This window comes from Varroa jacobsoni, unplaced genomic scaffold, assembly GCF_002532875.2.
Source record: "Varroa jacobsoni isolate VJ856 unplaced genomic scaffold, vjacob_1.0 contig02148, whole genome shotgun sequence".
Lineage (NCBI taxonomy): Eukaryota > Metazoa > Arthropoda > Arachnida > Mesostigmata > Varroidae > Varroa > Varroa jacobsoni.
This window is the reverse complement of record NW_019214766.1, coordinates 38188-54687: the sequence shown is the minus strand read 5'-3', so window position 1 is coordinate 54687 and position 16500 is coordinate 38188. Positions and strand designations below refer to the sequence as shown.

General features: G+C 41.1%; 1 protein-coding gene across 2 annotated transcripts in view; it reads left to right on the top strand.

Moving 5' to 3' along the window:
• Positions 1–2065: 2065 nt before the first annotated feature.
• The window catches only part of Galphao (G protein alpha o subunit), a 44711-nt gene continuing 30276 nt past the window's right edge, over positions 2066–16500 (top strand). Inside the window, exon 1 of one of the 2 annotated variants that reach the window (XM_086973254.1) lies at positions 2066–2427. The gene's annotated coding sequence lies outside the window, so the exon portion shown is untranslated. Of the gene's footprint in view, positions 2428–13076; positions 14428–16500 lie in introns of those variants that run through there. The other variant, XM_086973253.1, reaches the window with a different exon arrangement.

The window sequence follows — 16500 nt, the reverse complement described above, 5'->3', positions numbered from 1 at the left end:
AAATTCCTGCGAAGCTCGTAATCATAGTCTTACTAGTTCTTTGACGCGATGACTAGGCAAACATACGTAAAAGAGCGAATCGGGGGCATACGGCGCCCTGCGTCGAAAATGATGGGAGGCACTAGAAATCGTGTTTGATCCGCATTTGATATACCGTTGTTAGGCTAACAACGGTGGAATAAGAGGAATAATAATCACAATCATCATAAGCATTACCATTATCATTAAGATAATGGTAATGCTTATGATTACCATTATCTTAATGGTAGTATAGTGGCAGTATCGTCAACAGGTAACAAGCATGCACTACAACCAAAGCAACTTTACTAAATCAAGATAATCCAGCATGTCGTCCTTTGTATCGCATCTGCCAGCACTATATATCAATTAAAATCATTTTTCAGCAAAAATATGGACACTTAAGGACGTCATTGTGGCGCTTGGGGTTTAAACGTGCCGGGGGGGGGGGGGGGAATCTTCTATCGATCAGCGCTGTGCTAGTTGATGTTAGCGTTGCAATTCAGTACAGATATATTAGAGTTGTTGTTTATATTGTCATGGCTGCTGCTGCTGCCCCTGATGATGATGATAATTTGTGCTACTGTGGTGGTTAGGTTTTTACGCAACCCCTCCTGTGTCGCATGCGATCGGCGCAAGTGCGTCTGCTTCCTTTTTACCTGCAGTGATTATCTGTTTTCATTACAATGGAGCTAAGGATCAGACCGACCGAAACATTGTTATACTCGAATGTGCTCGGCTGGCGACACGTTAAAGCGCGACTCACAATCGACTACACTATAGACAGCGCATCTATACGCTGTTCGGCGCAGCCTCGGCTTTGATACTGATTTCAATTCACTAATTCAGAAATTATTCCGTTTATCCTTTCGATGTTGTCGGCGCGTCGTTGCCATGTGGTTAGCGTTAGAAAATACGGGAAAAATTAGGTGCGGGTCAAGCCGATCTGCGGCCTGGTAAAGTAACGAACATCTGTGCAAGGTAACGGGCAAATGTTTTTTTCTTCGCCAGTCACTGGATCCGGCGTATTAGTGCAGTTTGCCTTTTATATACATCTCAAATGCTTAGACAACACTTTGTTCATCATCATGCTGTAATCCGAAGGTGCTTAGCCCTCAGCCTTTATCCGGGATATGTTTTTAACGAAGTTAGCGTATCCTTCCTTGTGTTAAGTTGAAAGAAGTTGTTGTCGAAAGAAGTTTTTTTTTTCGTTCCTTTTAGTTGTTTGTTGCTTTTGTCGATTACAATGCGTGAAAGAGAAGTATCGATAAACCTTCAACAGTGACTTGGTATTCATTTTACCTAGCGCCGAAGAAAAGAATATTATACGCCTTGCAGAATGCAGGCAACGATTTGTGTTTCTGAATCTATTTTGTTTTATATACAAGCAACTACATGTTAAAAGTTGACGCCGAGATATCTCACTGGAAAGATCTCCGTTCCATACTGTTACTCATGAACAGCAATATATAGAATAAGGTACCGATGTTAAATAAGTACATGAAGCATTCTGAGATTCTACTTGTGGTAATTTTATAAAGATCTCTGCCCTACAATACGTGATCTCTTAGCTTGGGCAATAATAACAATTCTTTAATTCAAATATAAACACAATACATGATGATTGTCGAGTTTTCACTTTTTGTCACCTGGTCTGCAATCGACTCGTTCATACAAGGCCGCTGATTAGTTTCTTTGAAGCAAGCCCGCTCAATTTGTCCAATTCAACCCCTTCCTAGACTTAACGTGATTTAAACCAGAAACAGTCTGCTTAGTAGACGACCGGAGTGACTTATATATGTATATATATATATATATATATATATACATATATAAGTCACCAGTAAAATTAGTCTGTAGTCATCGCGCTACAGCTGTTGATCGCATTCCGGTTGCGTTCTTGGGCAACAACGTGGTCATCTAGGGGGCATATCTTATCAACCAAGCTTACTTTACAACACCGTTCGGATATGCTAAAAAGACTTTGAAGGTAGCCGCTCGGCGACCCAGTCCGGATATGGTGGACGTCACGTTGGCCGATGGTCGTACACACATCGTCAATTACGCGGCCGATGAAAATGGAGGCCGCGCAGAAATGATTACCAACGAGCTTTGAAGGCACAGCAAGAATCAAGCTCACCAAGGAATAGGCTGCCATTGCACCTTTTTCTTAGAAATTCTTAGATTGTGCTTATCGGCCCTGTACAGGTTCAACTGTGCCAGGTTAACAACAGTTCACTGGTGCTGCCCTCGTACGGAACTTTCGCTAGATTGACTTTGGTTCTTGGCTAAATGTGTGGCCCTCTGCTGTATCGTTAGAAAACTAGATTTAAACGGAATGGTAGCTCAGGGGGCAACAGTCGAGCTGTTCTCACTTAGCACGAAGTTGAAGGACTAAAATGTTTACAGGTATGTGATACAATAGAAGTCCATTCTAACAGACCGACAGCTGTTCCGTGTTGTGCTGAAAGGTTTTGTGCTTGTATTTTTTCAGTATTTTCACACCATGATCCTACTTAGTTAGTCATCCTGCATGCATGTTTAACTAGCTCAAAGCTTTTGAATATTTCCTGATTGAGCGGAAATCTATCGTGATGATATAACTATGTTAGCTATGAGCTAACAATCCCTTTGTTTTGATTTTCCTGCTTACGAACTTTGGTTTTCATCCTATTACGTTTGTTTACGTTACGACGTTGTTTGGTTACGACGAGACCTAATAAAAATTGATTTTACGCACCTTAACGGGTGATTTTTCATCGAAAAGGAAGCCAGACTTCCCGCCGATCGAAGTTAGGCTAAAAAAATATCTATTGGTTTCATTTTTTTCTAGTCCGGTAGATTAAGGCTGAATAAGGAAAAATAGCCTACGGCCTTCATTAGCTTTCTACGGATCCTATTGATTTCGTTCCGGTGATCACCTATCTGATTGTGACAGCGTAGATTTTTTTACTGGTTGCCAAATAAGGTAAATTAAATAACTGAATAGAGGACCGTCAAGACGGAGTAACGAAGAACGAAATAAAAGAAAAAACGGATACGCAACAAAATTAAATGTAACCAAAACCAGACATGACACCTGTATCTCACCTCTATGTAGACATCTGTCTATAACTAGATGCAGGATAGGGAGGGAGTTGCTGAGATGGACTACTCACTGTTAATGGCCGTATCACTGAAGCGAGCATATCTGCTGCAGCTAGCTAAAAACACGGTGTGATAAGCATCAGTTGGTGTCTGACATGCTCGTTGGGAGCTTCTGTCTACCAATTAAAATTAGATAGGATATTTCGAGGGATCATGAACACAGAAGTCGATGCGACCCCAAAAAGACCCGTGTGCCTGAATTGTCCTGCATTTTATACACAAGGCTTTGCTTAATAATGAGCGAATCGAGATCATTACTAAAACTTTCATCAGGAAAGCGAAAAGGTTTGCGACCTGTAGTCAACTGAAAGGCATTTAAAAAGATCTATCTTTTGCTTACTACTATTGCACTCTACTGGCACACAGCGCAAACTGAATGTTGCGTCTGGAACGAAGCGGGTTTACAGGTATCAATATTTTTCCTGTTCAATGATACTACCTATTTTGTACTAAGAGCATACAAACATTTATTTGGACTCTGACTACCTATTATTGTGGCAAAGATTTGTCGGCAAAATACATAGCTTCTATCGGTTAAAGGCCGACCCATGATGGAGTTTGTAGCACCACATTCGCCTGTCCATTATGTTGAAACTTAATTTCTGGAAATTTAAACACATGTGCTATAGTCTTTGGGCGCTTTTAAATGAGTAACTTCCGGCCATGTTTAGTTTTTTCTGAAAAATGATTATGACACGAGAGTGTCAAACACCGTGCTTAAGCGTCACAACTGCCGAAGGCATTGTGACACCGAACTGTGGACCGGCGCCGGAAGTACGAGAGGTACTAACGATTTCCCGACGCACTAGCAAATCGTAGAAGCAACATTCATTGTGAGCTGCCTGTTACAGCATGTACGAATTAAAACACCACAGAAGCAAAATTTTTCATGCCAGGGAATCGCGGGGTCACACTCAGATAACAGCTCACAGAAGAGCTAGACATCTCATATGAATAGACTTAAAGAGAAGACATTGTCCAAACACCCCAGTACAGATGATGCGAGGTGGCTGCACGGGCGTCATGAGAATATGAAACTACAGTTGTCGGAGTATCGCCTCGAGCGTGAACCCAGACAGAAAAAAAACAGCAAGATCCATATCACTTACTAAACCCCTTCTCGATCCCCTTTTAAAAAACAATAAAAAAGAATTTTTGGGAAGTGCTTTTTCTGTTGCCGAACGGGAATTTTCCGGAAGATTTTTCAAAATAGGCCTAAACTCTAAAAGAACAGCTCGAGGGTTATTTAAATACAACAATACACCGACTCACATAACGCTGTTTGAAGAGCGGTTTTTGTGAAAAAATAACTCATTGACCAGATTTAGCTTTCTGTGACTAGTTTCTCTACCCAAAACTCAAAATCACCTAAAAAATAAAAATCCAAGGCACCCAAAAAATTCATGATAGAAAATAAAACACTGCTGAGCTATCTATTTCTACGACAAAGTTTACGAGTCGTCTAGCTGTTAATGAGTGGAAAATGTAATATGTCCTAAAAAAGGTAACTGCAATTCATCCGTGTCCGGTTTAAGCATCGCCATTATTAGATTTTTTTTGGCCTGAAGTAGGGACGAGTGTTCAATGTCGAATATTTTTAATCGAATCTATCGAAGCAGCCCGTTTACACCAATACCTCTTTTCGGCTTACGTTGAGTAAGCTTGCATTTTCATGTAGGAACAGTATTATTTTCAACCATAATATATGGCTATTCCTTTGAATGAACATTGGTAGAACATTGGTAGATGTACGAAGTGCTAAGCTAAAGTTGAGCACGGAACCCCTGTTCCTGAACCAACAGACCAATTCCATATGCAAATTTAACACCAAAAACGGATGAAGCAGTATCACAGCTTGTTTTAATTATATCTTGCTTATTTCGTAATCATCGGAAGTTTTGAAAATATTGCCATCTATCTAGATGTCCATAGAAACACTATTACGTAAAAGTAGTAGAACAGCTATTATAATCCTCGCGAATCTTACAGTTAGTGCTAGCCACCCAAATGCATGTAAAGCAGATAAAAAATTCCTATTCATCCGTCAGATTGACACTAGCTAATGCCATAGGCGCCAATATGTTACATCCTATAACATCCGAGTAAACGTGCAATGTGTTAAAGCTTTAAGCTTTAGGTGTTAGGTCACTCCTCTTAGCCCACAATTAGTTAGATCGGCAACAAATGCAAGATAAAGTAGCTCCTTGTTTTTCAGTGTTGCCTCATCCTGTTATCCATTCGTAGTCAACAATGTAATGCTCTTCTGGTCCACTTCTGAACCAGGCAAAGTCGCCAGGTTTAGGAATCAAAAATTGTGTACGTCGTCGGTGCATCTGCTCCCTGCTAATATGCGAAACATTTTTCGTAGGCACAAACACTAAGACCTATCAGTCGTCGATTGGGACGACGACCCAAGATCAAGCCTGCGTGTCAGTATTTTCATGACCTCACTGTGTACTTAACTTCCATCAGATCTGCTTGTCATTAGCATGGACCGTTTGATTAGTCGAGTATTTTGTATACTTTTTTCGGTTGAACGCTGGTCTTTCGGCATCGAGCTTGCAGGAGCAAACTGTTAGCAATACTTACACAAAGCTGGCCGCAACGTTGTACAACGGCATATCGCGCAGAGTCCATGAACTTCGATGCGCCTTTTGCCACTCGATTTTTGGGCTAGTAGTAATCAAGGCGGACTAGACTCGTCGACCTCACATATGTGTTTTGTGCCTTACACTTTTCGCTTTGACGCGTCTCCTGGCACTGGCATTGAATATTTTTCGAGTCTCGTTTTTTACTCTAGCCAGATCTGTCGCTGTTTGCCTGGTATTTTCCTTCATATATGACGCGGTCACGCCGCACGTCGCAAAAAGCTGTCAAATACGACAGATTCCCGACTAGCTGAAATGTGAGACGTCGTTCGTTAGGCACACGGAAATACACTAAGGCATAAGGTACAGTCATGAGAGTATGGACAAAGTAATTTTGCGATGATTATCTATTCTAGGCCTTTTAACATACGGATACATTACGGAACACTCACTTTAGCATACGTGAAAAGGCTACATAGAAAGATTCTGTTAATGTACTGTAATATATTCATCATATAACGTACAGAATGAATGAGGCCGTAATTTTTGAAGAAGTGTATGAACTGCGCGGTGGTTAATTACATGATGAGTTTGTAATGTTATTTTTTGGTTAGGTATACTTCAGCTTGGAGCGAGTTTTACAAATTAAAAAAAATTAGTTCTAATTTCCAGAGAGGTTCATCATCTCATTCTGATGAAAAAAAAAAACTTTTGGATTCCGGTGCGTAAAATGGCTGTTCCCGACGACTTACGTCTTTCTGCGACGAAAAAAACTGTTTTTCCATAAACTCGTAAATAAATATTGCAAATCTCACAATACACATATTTCTAATCTGATCGTATTTATTATGGGCCTAAGCGGGGTACGTGTTCAGGTCCAATTTGCCACGGATCTTCTCTGTGTTGGCCGCATATGCTCAGGTTGATATTGCCACATTCCGTTGCACCTGACAGAGGTTTGTCAGATTGTCTGACCGTGCCTGAACTGAGGACTCCTATGTCTAACATGTATCCTTTTTCACATTTTGTGACGAGCTGTTATAGCTGACGAGAGTATCCACAAACAGAATCGTTTATGAACATCCTGAGAAAGCATTTGTTAATGTTGTTTAAAAACGTATCGGATTCGAAGCTATGTCCTATAGACAGCAGTGCTATACCGACGTTCAACAGTAGTTATTTTTTTTTTTATAGTAGTACTATCAAAAACTACTCCGCGCCTTGATGGGGCTGGAAAATGGGCACGTCCGCCCAGTACTCTAGCTCAAACGGCCGTAGCGAAAATCGTTATAAAAGTGATTCCCCTGTCTGCTAGCGACCAAAAGGAGGCTTACAGTAAAAAAATCTGCAAGTTTATCTGCCAGCAATATTTGAAGCAATAATAATTTAAATTGGAAACCAAGCGTAGGCACGGTTTTTTTATGCTGAAAAAAGGCCGGCCGCCTAAAGCAACGGAGGCAGTACTATATAAAAACATGAAACATTTGTTTACTAAGCTCAGACTGGAGTGCCAAATAAAAGATCATAGTCATACAATTCCTACAGTTGTTATAAATAAGAATATAAATTAGTTATATGAAAAAATTGGTCAACACCGATTGCTAGGCCCAAAATTAAACATTTAGCCAACACTGTAAAAATGCAAAGCTGTCATTCTCTCTGTTTTCGAATTGATTAGGTTTGCAGATTTGGCAATAAGAAATCATCTTTTATTATTGAACTTATAAAACGTCTACATCAGCTTTACTGTTATGCATGAAAAAAAAAAATAAGCAACACAGGGTCACAGCAAAACCCCAAATCGCTGGCGAATCTTTTAATCTTAACCTACACTGAAGTCCTACATATTTCATGTAAGCATTGCCTTCCTGATCGATAATTTGAATAATCACTTCAGCAAACCATGTTCTACAAATTGCTTGCACATAATATCTTACAGATCATAATTATGACGCTTATACACGGGCTTGTCATATATTGTTTCTTCTATTTATGCATACGTAAAAATGCAGATAAAGGTTCTGAAAAAAGGATCTAATGTATCCACTAGATGGCGCCACCAGGCCAGCCACAGCCGTTGGGTTTAGCCGGCCAACTGCATTGTCCATCCGTGTTTCTCCTCTTTCGGAGCTTCACTTGAAGTACGTAAATAAAATTTACTCTGTATTGCCGTAGTCACTAACATGCAGTAAATCGTGTCTGAACGGGCTGTATTAAAAGAGCTGTATGTACGGGTGCAATACTGCAACTACCAGACCGAAGCAGGATCGCATTGTGCTGTTTTTCTTTCTTTTAGTCAAAAAAACATTCAATTTATTGTATCAATTATACAAACACAGTAAATTCAGGCCAGATCTTACCTTGCCTTTGTGTGTTCGTTGAAACTAAGTTATTATTAACTAGGACATAAATTATTGCTGCTAATGCAGTACGGAAATCAAACTGACCTGTCGCTTTTTACATTTGACGCGACTGTTTAGACGGCTAAACCTTGGATTGAAAATAACACAGACCGTCGATGCAAGCCTTGCCATCAACCTATAGTGCAACTTGTGTGGCTAGATAAAGAAAGCCCTAGGTACTTACGTAATCGCTGACCGACGAGATCGTTTGCGCATTCGAAATGGGTCCGTAGTGGCACCAGTGTACAAAAAATGGCCTCGAATCCGTCGTTTACATTAAGTACAGCTGGCGTATTCTTTCAAACGGATACTATTATCCGCTAGCCGTAAGGTCAAGGTGTTGCCTTTTAATTTGGACTTTTGAAAAAAGTTATTTTCAGTTAATTCGAGCGAAAATGAACTAGAAGGAAACCGTGGGCGACAGCGATGGATGGTAGGAAGTAGTGGCAACGATAGGACCTTGTGCGTTTAAACCTATACAAAAATGCACTGTCGACCTTTTCCACACCTGATCTACCTGTTATTTACACATCTGAGTTGGCGCAGCCACGCTTCAAAACACCAGGCAGAAAAGCCATAGCAACGGTCAAAACCGGCGAAAAGAACCCCATACCACGCAGGGTCCTCTTCATTAAAAGAATTCGTTGTCCTCATCTAAGGGAACGCTAAGCCATACGTCCGTTACATAGTTACGGCATCTTTTGCTTTGATTGAAGTGAATGGTATTTATTCCGAAATATTTGATTGCAATATCACCTTCCGCTGATCACATGCGTTTGCTGTACGGGTCTATATATAATATACTATACAAGGCTCCGAGCTTCTAATTTACACTTTATTTTGACTTTAGGTGTGCCACCTAACCGTGTGGCAGACTTATGTACGTTCCTGTCAAGGTTGGCTCACAAAACGTTCATGATCCGTCGTCTAAAGCAAAATGCTATAATCCAAAATAGGCATTAATCAGTATGGCTTTTCCTTTCCGACTTTGTTTTTGCTTTCAGTTAGCTTTATGGCTTGCCACGGGGAAGCGATGTTTCCGTAATTACTAGAATAATAAAATGTTATATAGAAAAAGGTAAAGAACAGACTTCGTCCAAGGAACAAGGGAAATCCCGCTACTCATGAATTTCTCATGCCTGCACGATCACCAACTGTAGAATCCACAGCTAACTGAGAAACCAGCAAAATATCTTTTCGGTTTGCCCTTTGGCTCGGGCGTCAAAAGCATTAGAGGCGTCTACATAAGTGCACACAGTGCAGGGTTCCGGGACTAACCAGAACTTTGTGCATTCACATAGGCTGGACACAACTGTAAAGTGACGAATTTAGTACCATATCCTGCTGCCCCCAGGACTCCACTTGCTGTCCCCTAACAACTGCTTTGTTGGATTAAGCGAGAAAGCTAGATAGATCAATATCGTAAAATAAACGCAAACGTCCGCACATCTATATTTAGGTACGCACGTCCAACGAAAAGCAACGCTCGACAGTAGACGAGAGATCCTCCATTATTTTATGCATTTTTCTTGTCTAGCCGATCTTATTTCGCATCACTAGCGCTGTTGCTGTTGGTACCAGTGGTGGCACACCATTAAAAAATTTTAGGATGCCTCTGGACGGTAACCCCTAAAGATCTTCAGTTTTTCAAGGATATCAGACACCTCTTATTTTTCTTTTCCTCCTTTCTATCTGTCTTTTCTGGCCTATGTCTGTTAAGGGGGTTCTTTGGCGACACGCTGGCTACGGCGGTCCACAAGGCTCCCTCCAGTCCCCAACGAGCTTGTGCCTGTAATACTGTATTCCTGCAAGGCTATCTGGTCGCGTTACCGTCACTGAGTGTCCTTGTCAGTCCTTCCCCTTCCATTTCTACGACTTCAGGCAAGTACTGTCAGGTTTACCCATTGTCGTAACCGGCCAACGGCGTTTCGAGAAAGTGATGCGTTTTTAGGGTATCCTGGCTAAGCTTCGGTTTTCCTCAAAGGCTTCTTCTTCACTCGGGTTTCATCTGCCTCTTGAATTCCGATTCGGTCTGCCTTTGGCTGCCCTTAATCCCCCCCCCCCCCCCTTTGCTTTCTACTACATATGCTTTATCTCAGTGTACATTTCAGCCACTCTCTCTTTTTCATTTCTTCAATCTTCTCAGTATTTCTTCTCTTTATCTTTTTCGTTCTTTCAGCTCGTATCCTCCCTAAGGAAAAAGCCAAGCGGCTAGAAAGTGGCTCCGCCCACTCAAACTGGGTCGGAGGATTCCCAGCCATCGAGAGTCGGCTACTGCTAGCCTGCCCGACCCAACTGTTCCTGACAGGGGATCTCTGTTGGTTGTCTATTCCTTTGTTCCAAAAATAGCCCAGTCGGACTATTTCAAGGACTGCGCCAAATACCTCTCCCGCCTTTCAACCTCCCTGCCGCTCCGGATCCCAGTTTTGCCCACCTCCATTGTCCCTGCCCCTTGCCTTTGACATTTCCATGTTCTGTCCATGGTCTTGGGACACTTACCTACTTCGGCCTGCTCGTGGTCCTACTTTCCAGCTTCTTACAACCTACACATGTGCGTACATTGGGCTGTGTCTAACTGTATGTATTTGTTTGTGTATATGTGTTAGTCGCCACAGGGGCTTCGAGTGAGGCTTCTGTGGGCCTTACTCGGATGGCAGTGGAAGCTTTCATACGTTGAGCTCGTGCGGACTGCGACCGCTCATCCATTGGCACATGTTGCGCTTCGTGCTAGTAAGCTTTACAGAAATCGTGCAGGTTGTTACTGAGATCTTGCCTGACCGCTCTATTACAACATTGCGGAAAACAAGAAGCAGATGGCTATCGGGGCTTGCCGGAGCCAAACAAGGCGAAATGCTATACAATAGCGAAAGTTGGGCTCCCAAGGATTATTTATCTAGAAATGACAAAATCAAAGCAGAGTTCATAACCTTGAAAATCCATTTAGGATGTTTTTAGTGGTCTTGGCGTACCAAGCTAGTACATCGGCTTTGGAGGGCATTAGGCAGGTGCCTACATCCACATCAGCCCGCACTAATTAAATTGTATTTGTATTTGATAGTAACCGCTTTTTGGTAGTAAGTATTGTTTCGTCTTTGTCTTTTCTCTAGTGCGGCATATTACAGTTATTAAGATGATAATGGTGATCATTATTATTTATTATATTTCAACGGTTACTATTACCGTCTGTGGTTGCTGCGGTGAATGCGGTGAAGAGTATGAAAGTTGAAGTTGTATTTTTTAGAACTTGACATATACATCTAGAAATGTACATTTAGCCTGGGAACGAGAGGTAAATAGCGGACGTTATAAGACGGAGCGGATAATCGTACAGTAATATAGAAACAAATAACAGGTGCAAATAATGTTTTCTTTTTTTGTTTACCTTCTCTCGTCGACCGCCAGCTTGTGTCAATTGCCGGTCGATGCTGAATGACCGCATACGGTACCCTACGCATTTTAGATATTGTATATTTGCGTTATCCAATAATGCTCTATTTAACAATAACTATGCGCGGTGTTTTTTAACTCGTGCTGATATCGATTCGGACGTCGAAAGGCGCAATACCCGAAATAAAACACCCGCTTTCCAAAGCGAATCCTGATTACTCGTCTCGGATCGATTCCTACGTTCTTTCCGTAACGCTGACGGCTGGTAGCCGTAGTACGTATACGAGAACTTTTGACCAGGAAACGGGAAAAGTGCGCCGCCAATGTCTATAATGGTACGTCTTTCGTAAAAATACCTTTCAACGCCCTCCACATGTAGTTTATCGAAGGAATCGATTCGCTATTCTTCCATCGTCTTCAGATACTCTAGCAGGACTCACAGCGAAAGCCCGAAGCTAACCTACATGTGCCGGCCACAAAAGAAGGATTGTAAAATCCTGAAACAACGAGAAGTAGCCTTTACGCAATCAACGAACTAAGTCAGAATTTGCAGAAATAATGTTACTTCTCTGTCTCTAGCCTTGAGACGAATAGAACGGGTCTACTATAGATGTTTGTACTATACTGTGCAAGATACCATATTTAAGCCGTTGTATTACTTACGCAACAAAGACATGAATACAGCTTTTTGCCATCCTAAACACCTAGAGACGGAACATCGGCTAAAAAGGATAAACTTAGAAAAAGAGTCAGCTACCAACTTTTTTCAACTCACGTTTGAGCCTTGCCCGGTGTCTCTTCTTTTGCCGCATTTTATTTCATACGAAAAAAAACTAAATAGTAATATTATTTCGAAAAAAAAACGACAGTCACACGACAATGAGTTACCAAAAAGAATACAGCAAAGCAATAGATATTCAAAAGAAAATAGTTCTTACTTGTCTTACTGCCTCGGGAGCGTAAGTTTCAATGCTCCGCTAAGCGTCTGAGCGCACGCTAATATGGAGAGTCTTTTTATCGCTCGTTCAAGTCATTCAGAAAAAACAACAGCGTATAAATGCGCGTATAAAGATACAGGTTGAAAGCCTAACCTCGGTGACGATACGTCGATCAACTGAGAAGGGGAAAAAACCCAAAAGCCACAAGCCTTTTTCCGCTGGACAGGTAGTTCCTCCCAATCCGTGTGATCAATTGCACCAATATGGATGATACCTGTGGTGCATCTAATAGCAGAGCCATATTTTCGGAACCTCCAAGCAGTCATCGATTGCCTCTCTATTTATTTGTCCGTATGATATGAACCTATACTTTTTACGGCAGTGGCTGCTCAGCGGGCCCGGAGGAATTTTCGAGAAAGCGAATTTACAACAGAGGTCCGATTTAATACAAGGCCCAGCTGGGATAGGAGGCCAGCTGACGCCGTTTTCACGTTTGATCGAGGGAGCCAGGCGCGTCAACGTTAGCGACGAAAACTGTGGACGAGGACAGGCAATGTGTGCCGTATTTCCGTTTAGAAACGAACTCGGCGAGGAGGGAAAAGCGCGGGAAAGCAAAAATTTTGGGTTCCGTGGTTCGACCGCGGAACGAAGAACGCGAATGAAGTGGGAAGAGTCCGAGGAGACACTTTTCTTTAGTGTACGGCTGCTACTGCTATCAACCGATTGGTTAGGTATTTACGTTATTGGTTTCTATTTTTTTCTTTCACTCTATGGCTATTTCTTTTGTAAGACCAAGTCAAAGGCCTGTGTGACTGAAAAGGGGTAGTCAGATAGGCCTTGTCTGACTTATCATGTATTCGAGTTTTTACAGTAGATTTATAAAATGGGCCAGAAACAACCAGCAGGTTTTTTTTTGCAATTATTAACCCATTCTTCTTTTTTGATAGTAATAATTCCTATTATTTCATGCCGGGGTTATTTATTTACAAAAATAGCAAAAAGCGTAACATTACCGAGTATAAAGGAAATCATACAGGCTTAACTGAACAGTGGACTTGGGCGCAGGTGAGCCCCGAAGTGGTACCTATTTGTTTATTTCGGAATGGTGCGAGACTCTTCTGACGGACACTAGGGCCGCTGTAGCGGCACGACTAAGAAATACTGACATTAAGAGCGAGACAAAGTATCCCGTTAGTAGCGAGGCGAAGCCTAAACTCAATGGCGGCACTCGCAAGACTTGGTCTGGCTAACAATTAGAGGCTTGAAAAGCATCGTATAATAATAAGAGAGATAAGAGTGAATGAGATAAAAAAAGAAAAATAAAAAGCAACGCGATACACATACATGTTCTAACACCTGAATAAGGGTGTTAGATAAAATTGCTCGTCTTTCGAATAGTACTGGGAGGACAGCTCCCACCTGCCTACGATTAGTGTCCTGTTCGAGGCGAAACGACTAAGAAAAGTAGTAGACTTAAGACCTAGCATTCATTCAGACACAAAGAAAATTATGTGAGAACGAAGGCCAGAGATTCTTATGCGCTACTGGGTTACATTCTTTGTTCATTGTCTGAAAAGGAAGGTTACGTCTACAACGAAACATGACAGTGGTCTTTCTCCTCGACTGAGAAGGTCAATCCGGTCTTACTAGCCTCCCTTTGCAGCAAAACCCAGCACTGAAAGGCTAACCAGCATACGGTTCATGTCTAGCAATCTCTATGAAGCACGATAGATTGCATTATAATCTTTCTGGAACTACACAGAATAAATTCAAAGACGAAGTGTAATAAATAATCATCACGAGTTGTAGTCTTCTAAGAGGAGTTAGCGAAGACACATGTTTGCTTGGCACAAGCCCACAATGTGCTCATCTCGTCCATTGGTTTTAAGAAGATTGTGGAAAAATTGCCAACCTACAAAACGTGTACTCCAATATACTAATTACGAGGTGAGTATAAGTCATTTGAACAATTGTCATATTTAAGACTTTCATAACTTCCTGTTAATGATCCTTTCCAATCAAGAGGTTTTCCATTGCAACCTATTGCACATAATTGCAAAATACTTGTAGCATTATTTTTGCAGTTCGGTTGTATGGCAAGTAGATTTTATACCTAACTAAATTATTGAGCAATTTTCTATAAGAACAATTCATTTAGCCCCTCAGTGCGGGATGTTTCTAAAGTAGCCCTTTTCAGCCTATAAGTATGGCAGTTCGTTCATGGTAGGCCGCTCCGCTCCGTTTATGAATCAGGTCTAGATTACTTACACTAATATGTAAACTCAAATAAAGTCGTCAAATCCTAAATAAACACTTCAAAAACCACATGACTTGCACGCGAAAAAAAGTTTTTTTCTCGCAAATACAATGAATACTTTCAAGTTATTCTTGCCTATTGCATAACATGTCTATGAAGAGAGAAGCGTGTGCAGAATCGATTTTCTCGAAAGTTCGAAATCAACGATAAATTTAAGGAACAAACCTAAAAATAGATATATTTTAAAAAATTATTCGATATAACTAACATATGACGAAGAACAGGCACAGGCAACTCAAAATACACATTTAAAATTCTTTGCTTTTCCTAACTGGTAGGTTCCGGTCACAGATGTTTCATGCCGTAAAAATCCGAGAGCTAACACAAAGACATTTCTTGTTTCGTTCATCTTCTACCTCAAGGATACTTTCCTGAAGGCTAGGAATAAATGTCTTATCAGTATTTGCCTATGGGGTGACGTAAACTAGTAAAAATGCCAATTTAGATCAAAGCTGGTTTTCGGAAACACTGGACCTTTCCCTAAGCAAGGACCTAGGAACGTCTTAATAGACCCATGCAAATGTGGGTCTTGTAAGCACTGCGTAAAAGGTATCAGAATGGAATTTACCACACCAACATCAAATTACTGGTGGCCATATGAAAGGATCATAGGCAAATCTCGAATGTTCATAGCCTGACAGCGACCTACGTGCGGCCTCACATATAATTTGAACCTATTTTGAAAGCCAACGTCAGATACATCAAATAAAATGGATTGCATTCAACAAAATATTGGGAGAAAAAAAAGCTATATAATTATTATCTCTAGTGACTTACTGAGCATAGACGTCGGTTAGTCGGATCAAGCTCCGGAGCCCCGTGTGCGTGTAAACGATATCGTGTAACAGAAGCTCGAGGTGTTTTAAGTACAACTGAAGTTTTAGGCAGAGGCCATTAGCAACAATATGATAGAATTCTATGTTATCTGTATATAACTGATGGTATCTGTACATAAATAATGATAGTCGAAAACGGCTAACACAGCTCTCAACTCTCGTTCACTGCTCACTTGACGAGGTTCACTCCATGGAGCAGTGAACGCTTCCAAAAGCTCCTATAGCTTATTAAGCACAGACGTAGAGCATAACGAACGAGTTGAACAGATATTTGCGTCATATGGCTGTGGACTTTTACCGGTACTGCAAAAGTAACAGAAAAAGGGTACGTCTACCAATGTACGGTTCTCCGAGGCAAACCTTCACGCGTGACAGCTAATTCTGTTGCCATCTAGCTTTCCAATCTCAGCTATTTAATGAAATACTTAGGAAAAATGTATCAAATCAACAAAGATGAACGAGCACAGCGGTTGCTTCAACTGAAACCCCCTACTGATAGCATTTTTTCGGAAGCTCATCAACAAAAAGATAAACCAGCAAACATTTAGTCTAATAATATTGGCTGAAAACATAAGCCGTTATGTAAAGTGGCAAATTTCCGGGTCGAGATTTAGCTAGTGGATAATGGACACCTAAAGAGAAAGAATCTAGGCAATATTTTTTGGTTCCACACTTCGCGACCTATAATTCAAGTTACATGGTATCCTCAGATGATAAGCTTCAGGTTTCATAAAAAGGCTTCATTGTGCTCAGCTGTACGAAAATTGCTATATATGCTACTACAGAGATTTTAACAAGATTTTCTGAGACATACGATTGCTGCTACGTTTATCGTAAATCAATCTAGAACACTTCTTGGTATGGATC